The sequence below is a fragment of the Ailuropoda melanoleuca genome, chromosome 13 (assembly GCF_002007445.2).
Source record: "Ailuropoda melanoleuca isolate Jingjing chromosome 13, ASM200744v2, whole genome shotgun sequence".
NCBI lineage: Eukaryota > Metazoa > Chordata > Mammalia > Carnivora > Ursidae > Ailuropoda > Ailuropoda melanoleuca.
This window is the reverse complement of record NC_048230.1, coordinates 50,554,165-50,562,977: the sequence shown is the minus strand read 5'-3', so window position 1 is coordinate 50,562,977 and position 8,813 is coordinate 50,554,165. Positions and strand designations below refer to the sequence as shown.

Genomic DNA, 8,813 nt, shown 5'->3' with positions numbered 1-8,813 from the left:
GGCAAGCTAGAGAGGGGGTGGCTGGGGTCCTGCAGGGCCCCCCGCCGTGGGCCACCAAGACAGGGCTGGGCTCCAAAGGTCGAGAGAAGCTGCCAGACAGCGGACACTAGCTTTGTTTTGCCAGAGTCTAGAGCAGGGGTTCTCTACTAGGGACGATTCTGCTCCCCAGGGGACACCGGCAGTTGGGGGGGTGGGGGTGCTCCCGGCGTCTAGAGGGTGGAGGTCAGGGACGCTGTTCATCCCCTACAGTGCCCAGAAAGGCCTCAAGTGTCAGTGGCAGGAGGCTGGCCGGGGGGGCGGGGCGGTGGTGACTAAGCGGAGAGCGGAGGAGGAGGAGGAGAGAGGCGGGGGATTTGCGGTGGACTGGGTGTTGTCTGTGGGCAACAAGCGCACTGCTGAGAAGGAACGTCTAGGGAACGGCCCGTGAGGAGACGCCCGTGAGGAGACGTAGGGAGAGGACTCTGGTGGCAAATGACAAGCAGCAGAGGCTTCCCTGGAAAGCCTGGGGGGAGATGGAGGCAGGTGCACAGGCAGGTGGGAAAGGATTTTGAATTTGGGTGTAGAGATGGGATGAAGCTGGGGAGCAGGCAGGGGTCACATCCTGCCTGGCTTCGTGGGCCCAGAAGAGGGCTCTCATTGACAGCCTCTGAATGCAAAGGTGTTCAGAGCACTGGACAGGGAGTCCAGCCACCGGGTTTCAGCTTGAATTGGGGCTAACTGGCCAAGTGACTTTGGAAAACTAACCCTTTGGGGGCCCCAGTTCCCCCTCTGTCCATGCTGCTGTCGTCTTGTCCCCCCAGGGAGCTTCTGGGCAAGGTCAATGAGGTGCTCAGTGTTGGGACCTAGGATGTGGGTGGGATGGTGATGTGACTTGTCATTCTGCTAAGTGTTTAGGAGTGACCCCTGAGAGCTGTAACCTCAAGTCTCAAGTGTGGGTGACCTCCAGGACCCAGGCAGGGGTCCTTAACCAGCGCAGGCATCATTGCCAAGTGGGCAAGTGTCTGCAGGACTGTTCCAGGGCCATCTCCAACATCGACCCCATGTGGTGGCAGGATGCCATAACAGCAGTGAAGTTTGGTGGGTAAACAGCTGCACCCACACCTGTTGAGGACGATTTGGGATCCTTGGCTGATTCCAGGTGACGGAGGACCCAAGAAGGAGACCTAGTGTCCTACAGCATCAGGAACCTAAGTGATTGAGGAATAAAGAGAGTCACCACCTTATCACGACTTGGAGGGGTTTGTTCTGACCCCCTAGTTTGGAAGGAAAATTTCTTGGGACCCAGGGACTCCTGGGAGAGCGGGGGTGAGGGGGTACAGGAGGGAATGATGTCTATTACCTTTCTGCCTCAATGACTGGCTTGTTGCTCCAAGAATGTGATCAATTCTTCTGGTCCCCCTTTTCTTCCTCCCCCAGCCTCGGTGCTTGCAACCCCAGTCCCAGGAAAGGATTTGCTCAGCTGGGGAGGCTCTGAAGACAGTCAGGTGAAGGGAAGGCAGGGAATAGGGTGGGTGGGGTAGAGGCTTTCACTGCCATCCCAAGTTACAACCTCTCCCATCTCCCTTTTCTGCTCAGAAGATGCTTCTAATGCAGACGTGAAAGGGACTGTCCAAGATGCAACTTGAGAAGCATTCAAAGGAGGCAGCCAAACCATTTATCGCTGTGGAAATAATAGATGGATAACTGTTACACGGAAGAATGCACAGACTTGTAGGCAAAGAAAGAAATGCAGACAAAGCCCCTCCCCATTTTGATCAAATTAGGAAACAATTATAAAGCAGTAAAACCCAGTGCTGACAGGGATGTGGAGAAAATGACACATCGGCTTGGCTGTTAACACATTCTGATTTGGAAGGTCAACCTCTGTGCAAGAAACAAGTGATGTGAAAGGCCCCGGCCCTCTGACCCAGCATTTTGTTGTTGGAAACATGTTTTGGTCCTCAGGGACAAAAGCATTTACAGTTGCCTTATTTAAAAGTTGGGGGGGTGGGCGGGTGGAAAAAACAAAGACCAAAAGCCCCAGATGTCCTGGGTTAACATTTGTGGAGTGCTCACACTATTGGAAATGCTGAGTGTGTATTTCTTCTTTAATCCGCAGACAGTTGCGTATTTTATGAGCCCCCATATCACAGCTGAGGACCTGGGAGCACAGAGGCCAGCCCCGTCTCCGTGGTCACTCAGGTGGTTAGCAGCAGGGCTGAGGGTAAGCACAGGCTGCCCAGCCTNAAGCAAACAGGTGAGTGACTGGAGAAGAATCTGGAAGGTCCAGATCAGAGGTGGGTCCAGCACAAGTCTCACTGGACAGAAATCGTTATCAGAGGCAACAGTGGGAAGAGCATTCCAGAGATGGTCACAGCACATGCAAAGGCCCTGAGGTTGGATGTACCCAGCCAGTCTGGAGGGCAGGGAGGCCTGCAAAGCAAGAGCATGGTCTGGGAACCAAGGTTGAGGTTGGCACAGTGGATAGGGAACTGGGTGGGGACGAATGCATTAAGCCACTCTCCCTAAGCCCCCACCAAATAAAAAATGGGCAGCTGGTGTGGCTTTGATGCAGCTTCCTGTGGGTTGGAAGCATGGGGCCTGACTAGGAGCGCTCCCTGGCATCTTTGTTCTCTCCCCTCCTCCGGGCACCGTTCCCCCATCACCTCTGCATTTGCAGTGATGGAGGCCGAGACCGTCGCCAGCATGACTTCCGTTCTTGCTTCCGCCTGGGCTCCCAGAATAGCGTTCGACACCTCCCCGAGGTCTCCACCTGCCACTCCTGGCTGTCTCCGCCCACCCTTCCTCCCCAAAGAGGAGGGGAAGCGGCGCTGTTCTCTGGTGGGGACAAGTTGCGGGGATGGTTGGCTTAGTGGGAAGGGAGGGGACAGACAGGTCCCAAGGAGCAGTGAGCCCCATCAGCCTGGCCCCATCTGCACCCCAGGCCAGCGGTTTCTCCGGCCTCCAGCTACGGGCAGGCCCCTCCTTGCTGTGAATAGCGGTGGCATTTTTATCAGGATAGTTGCACAGCTTCTGTCTACCAGTGTATTGACCGGGCGTCACAGAGGCAAGTCTGTCCCCTCCTGTCCCACACCCAGTTTTCTCCCTGGAGGCCTCCAGCACCTCCAGTTTGGACACACTCGTGTTTTGCACGTCGGTCCATCCATTCTCGCCCATATTCCCTGCAATACGTCTTGAAGGGCTCCCACTCAGCCCCCGCAGGGTTTGCTCTGGCCTCCTTGCCAACCGCGGGGTGTCCGGCCGTGTGGGTGGGGCGTCTCTGTCACCGGTGCCCTGGGATGCAGATGGAAGGGGAGGACGAATCCCTTCGGACAAGCCGCCTGTGCCTGCGTCTGCCGTGGTCCGGTCGGCGAGCACCTGCTGGGACCTCACCTGTGCGCTTTCTCTATCCTGACTCAGCCCTGCCCGACGGGCACATGGAAGGGCACGTTTGGGGCCTAAGGGCCACGCTTTTAAAATTCATGTTCTGAATTCAGTTACCTGGCAGGAACCTGCCCCCTGTCCCCCCAAACGGTTTCCTGGTTCCTTCTGGGATGTCTAAGGGGGCTCATGTATGCCTCAAACCAAGCTTGGAGATTGTAGAGACTTCCCTGTTCTTCTTTTCCTGCTTTGCTCTCAGCTGCTCATGCCTGCTGCCCCCAGGTTCCTGAAAAAAGCTGCCTGCTGCCCCTGTCCCCAGACGCCAGGGCCGTGCCCAGGTTTTGGCCAGCAGGTGCGTGCAGTGCTCCAGCCTGTGAGCTGCTGAGGGCCTCAGGGCGGGGCTGAGGCTCCATCACCAGACCCAACTCCTCCCTTCAAATAAATACATATGTAAATCCTTTCTCCGTTTATTTAGTGAATGAGTACCAAATATAAGGTCCTAGTGGGTAAGAAAAACTGCAAATCATCACAGGAATAATTATTTAATTTCAGGCTGATAAACACCACAGAGACATGCTGAACGCTCCCAGGTGAGCCTCTGTCTCAGGGCCTTTGCACGTGCTATTCCCTTTACCTGGAATTCTCATCCCCAGGTATCCACATGGCTCACCTCTTATCTTGCTCCATTAAAAATTATAGCCCCATGCTCCCTCTCCCTCCCCTGCTCATTTTTCTCTGTAGCTCTCATCATACCTCAAACCCATATCTGCCAGTTATTATTGCTGGAACATTCCTTACTTGTCTGTCTATTGCCTGTACCCCTAGCGGAGTGTAGGTCCACAGAGCAGGCATTTTTGCCTGTCTTGTTCACTGGTCTGTCTCCAGTACCTAGAAAAGTGCCCAGTACAGAACAGCCGCTAAGTAAGCATTGAATGAATGAGTTACCTAACAGGGCATGTGACCTACTCAGCTAATCGGGGGCTGGGGAAGAGAGTGTCAGGGGACATTTTCCCACCACTGGGGACAGATGCAGCTTTTGTGGGACTGTCTTTAAGGAAAAGAATATACATACAGTTACATGTACAGCGTTAGGGCCAAAGACCCAAAGCCAGACTGGTGTCAAGGAAGGGAAAGACACTCCAGGCAGAAGGAACAACTTGTGGGAAGGCTGGCGGTGACTGAGAGCCAGAGAAAGATGGGGTCAGCGTGGCCACAGCTTTGCAGGGGACCCAGGAGGGGCTGCAGAGCCACTGCGCACTGGCCAGGAAATGACGAGGTGTGACACAGTGGCGTTCTGGTTTCTGCGGGATCCCAGGGAGATCGCCCCGACAGATGACCTTTGGGTTCCAGCAGGACAGAGCCCTGGGCCAGCCACCACTTTCCCACTTCTTCCATTGACCAAGTAGAGGGTGGCCCCAGCTGCAGCCTTCCCTGTCAGCCTCCAGGAAGGCGTCTCCCCTGCCTTGGGGTCCCCGCTCACCCCTAACCCACCTGGAAAGATCCCTCAAGGCTGCCTGGGGAGGCTCCCCCTCCTTCCCTCCCCAGACTCCGCTCAGAATAAAAGCTGGGGCCCTGGCTGGGGACATGTGCCCTGGCCCCAAGCCACTGCCGGCCATTTGCATCACAAATGAGACTCAGGCTGTTGGGCTCCAGCCAGCCGGCCTGGTGCTGCCCTCGGTGACTTAAGGACACAAGCCAGGATCCAGCTGCTGCCCCCCCCGCCCCCTCCCCCAGTGGCCTCACCACGCCCTCCCGGGAGATGCGGGCCCTCCGGCCTGCTCAGGACCTCCTGACCAGCCAGCCCTCTGCAGCAGCCGGCCAAGGAGGGCTCTCGAACGTCAGGGGGCCTCAGCATTTGACATCTTTCCCCTTAGCTCTCACGCCAGCCCACTTTACAGAGGAGGGATCTGAGGCTCAGAGAGGGGGATTGATATGCCCAAGGCTACTCAGCTAACACCCCACAGAGCGGGGCCTGGAACCCAGGGCGTTCTGCTCTAGAAACTGCATTGTCAGTGAGGCTCGTCTGTGTGGTCACCGTGCAGTGAGCACCAGTGCTGAGTGACCGTCTTAGCACGGGCCTCTCTCTCCTGCATGATCAGGGGAGGGGGTGAGCTGCTTGTCCTTCTAGACTCCAAGCCCCCGGCGGGCAGGGCACTGCCCACGCCCACTTACGGTCGTGGCATGCAGCAAAGGCTTAATAAGTGTTTTTGAAGTGAACAATCGAGCAAATCAATCCACAGACTTTGTTTGGAGCCCAGGTTGCGCGTGCTCTCCCCCTGCAGAGGTCGATCATGTCTACCGCGGGGTCCCCAGTGCTGAGCACATGGTCTGGCCCTCAGTGGGGTGCTGGAAGGTTCTCTGAGGTTCATCAGTGACTTATTTGCCGTGGGCTGGATGGGGCTCCTTCCTCAGAGCCTGGGAGCCTGGTGCCTAGGGAGGCCCCTGGCTGGCTCCCCTGTCTCTCCCTGGCTTGTTTCCTGGGGTTCTTCCCCATCCCAGGGCCCTTATTCATGCTGTCCTCCTGCCTGGATGTGTCCCAGCAGTGGCTGCTTTCCCTCCTGTTTAATTGGCTTCGTTGTCACCTCCTCAGAGGGGTCCCCGTGGCTGCCGCATCTAGCTGGAACCCTCCGATAGTCTCTATCCCTACCCCATGTGTCTCTGGAGCCCTGAGTGTGCCCTCTGGTTGCTTTTTATTTGTTTTCTTGGGTTGGCCTGTGCCCCTTTCCGAATGAAAGAGGGAGACAGATGCAGACATAGAGAAAAGCAGAACATGTGTGAGAGCGACAGCGTGACTCACAGGCAGAGGCCCGAACAGAAACTGAAAGAAAAGCAGGAACCTCTGGAGTCTCTGAGAGAGAGGGGAGCAGGGAAAGTGCCATGGGGGGGGCGGGGACGGGGAGCGGGACAGGGGCCGTCCTTCTGGGGCGATAGAGATGTTCCTGGATTCGATCGTGTGACCATTGCACAACCAACGTACACACTCCCAGCCACGGAATTGCGTGTGTAAAAAAGGGTGCATTTTATGGAATGTAAATTCTCTCTCGTTTTAAAACACAAGAGGACAGAGGATAAACGCAAATTAAAGTACAATCTACAAAATACAGGACTGACCCTCTTCCAACACGGCAAGGCCGTGAAAGACCAGAAAGGAGAGCAGAGCCTCCCCAGGCTGCCGGAGACGGAGGCCCAGATGACCAAAGGCTTGGGCGTCCCCAAATAGAAATGGGACGTGAGGGGGGAAACTGGTGGACTCCAAGTAAAGTCTATAGTAAATGGTATTGTGTCGACGTGAATGTCTTGGTTCTGACAGTCGTGCTATTATGTAGGGTGTTGATATTAGGAGAAGCTGGGGCTCAGGGATATGCACATTTCCTGCAAGTCTAAAATTATTTCAAAATAAAAAGCTAAAGCCAAGAAGACAGAAATGACAGAGAGTGGCAGGGAACAGTGGACTGCCTGTCCTGCTGGCCCAGCAGGGACCACCACCCCAGGCCTCTGCAAAATTAAAGCCTGGCCTGGGGGGAGGGGCAAGTTGCCCTGCCTGGGGTCGGTTTCCCCATTACCACCAGACAGACTGCTGAAAATTCAGGGTGACACCTCTCGTTCATCTAAGGGGCTCAGCAGTGGTTGGGGCGGCCTCGGGGGCTCCCCTCCACCCACCCGTGATTGTGTCTGAATGTATCTGTCCCTGCCCCTGCCTTTCACCCCACAGCCCTCGGCACCTACTAACAGGCCCCTGCAAAGCTCCAGGGGTCCTTCTGCAGGAGGCAAAAAACACCTGTTCTTGCTTTCCCACGAAAGTAGTGGAGTGGCAGCCCCGTGGGACCGTGTCATGTGGGTCCCAGCACAGAACATACAGGTCTAATTTCTGTCCCCCTTGCTGGTCTCTGGGCTCCTGGGAGGAAAATGCTTAGTTTTGTTTCCTTGGAACCCAGCCCTGGGCCAGGCACGTAGCAGGTGTTGAATGAATGCCTGTGCGTTTCTGAGGCGCCTCAGATGGTGGTAAAAGAATGGATACCTTCTAACCCCGTGACTTACAGACTTTTCAAAGTGGTGGAATCTTCCAAAACTGAAAAGGTACGGAGAGCTTCAGAAAAGAATAAAACCACCACCACCCAGAATGACACGTTCTTATGATTTGGTCACATTAGTGGCTCATCTTTTTTTCTTTAAGAAATAAAATGGACTCTGGGAAAAAAACTGAGGGCTTCAGAGGGGAGGGGAGTGTGGGAATGGGATAGACTGGTGATGGGTAGTAAGGAGGGCACGTATTGCATGGTGCACTGGGTGTTATACGCAACTAATAAATCATCGAACTTTACATCGGAATCCAGGGATGTACTGTATGGTGACTAACATAATATAATAAAAAATCATTTTAAAAAAAATAAATAAAATATTACAGCTAAATTCTGCTATAACTCCCACCCCATCCCCCGCCCAGAGCCGGCTTCGGAGGGGAGAGAAGGATGGTGGGAGCCTCAGCCCCCTGCCCCGGTCTTTACGCAAATACGGATGGCGTTGTTTCGTGCGTGCCGCTCTAACCTGAGTGGGAGCCGCCTCGTGCTGCGGGCCGTGCTCTGATGTGTTTTCCGCTCCACAGCAGGTTGAGGTCCGCTGATGATGGCTGTGCAGAGGGATCCATCCTTGTAAGGAGCAGCTCCCCACCCCCACCCCTCACCTCCTCCTGCCCCCGGGGACCTACCCCAGCCTTCACATCACAGGTGCATGTCCTGGGCAGTCACGCGGGGCTCAGAAGGGCCCTGTACCAGGTTTGACGCTTTGCTGTCTCCATCTTGAAATTCGTCCTTTCTTTTGAGCAAGGGGCCCCACGTTCTCATTTTGACTGGGCCTTGCCAGATCTGATGCCTCGGAGCACTGACGGAGCCCTCCTCCTGCACCAGACCCTGTCCGTGGCCAGTTGGCGACATGGACCTCACCACTGATCCTCCCCAAGTCTCTCTGAAAGGCACGGTTCCCATCAACCCATTCTGCAGATGGGGAAACTGAGGCTCAGAGAGCTCCTGATGCTGGTGCCCCTGCCTGAACCACCACGGGACAGCCCCTTTGAAGATCAAATCTGGCCCAGGTCCCTTTCTCTTAAACCAAGGTGCAGAGCGGGTAGGGCTCGCTCACGTGGACATGCCCCTGGGAGGCAGAGCCAGCTTCCGGGCCACCCATCAGCCGGGAGCTCAAGGCCCCCCGGCCTGGCGGCTGAATTCATTTCACACATTTCCTCTCCCCGTGAGGACTGTCTCAGTGAACAAACCCCAGGGTGTTAATCAGAGCAGCCACTTCCTCTCAGACCTGCCTGCTATAATTAGACGCTAGGCCTCACCATCTGAGCCAGGCCCCGGCTGAGGAGGGCCGGGCCTGTGGCTGCTTCCGGCCCACAGGTTTCCACGCTCTTCCCCAAGCACCCCAGAAAGCCTGGGGGCAGGGGTGTGTGCGGG

At 55.8% G+C, this 8,813-nt stretch overlaps 1 long non-coding RNA gene across 1 annotated transcript; it reads left to right on the top strand.

Annotated features, from left to right (window-relative positions):
- The first annotated feature begins 384 nt into the window (after positions 1-384).
- On the top strand, positions 385-1,892 carry LOC117795717. Its single transcript, XR_004619851.1, has 3 exons — positions 385-534; positions 1,417-1,484; positions 1,576-1,892. It is a non-coding gene; the product is annotated as an uncharacterized LOC117795717 (long non-coding RNA).
- Positions 1,893-8,813: the final 6,921 nt, after the last annotated feature.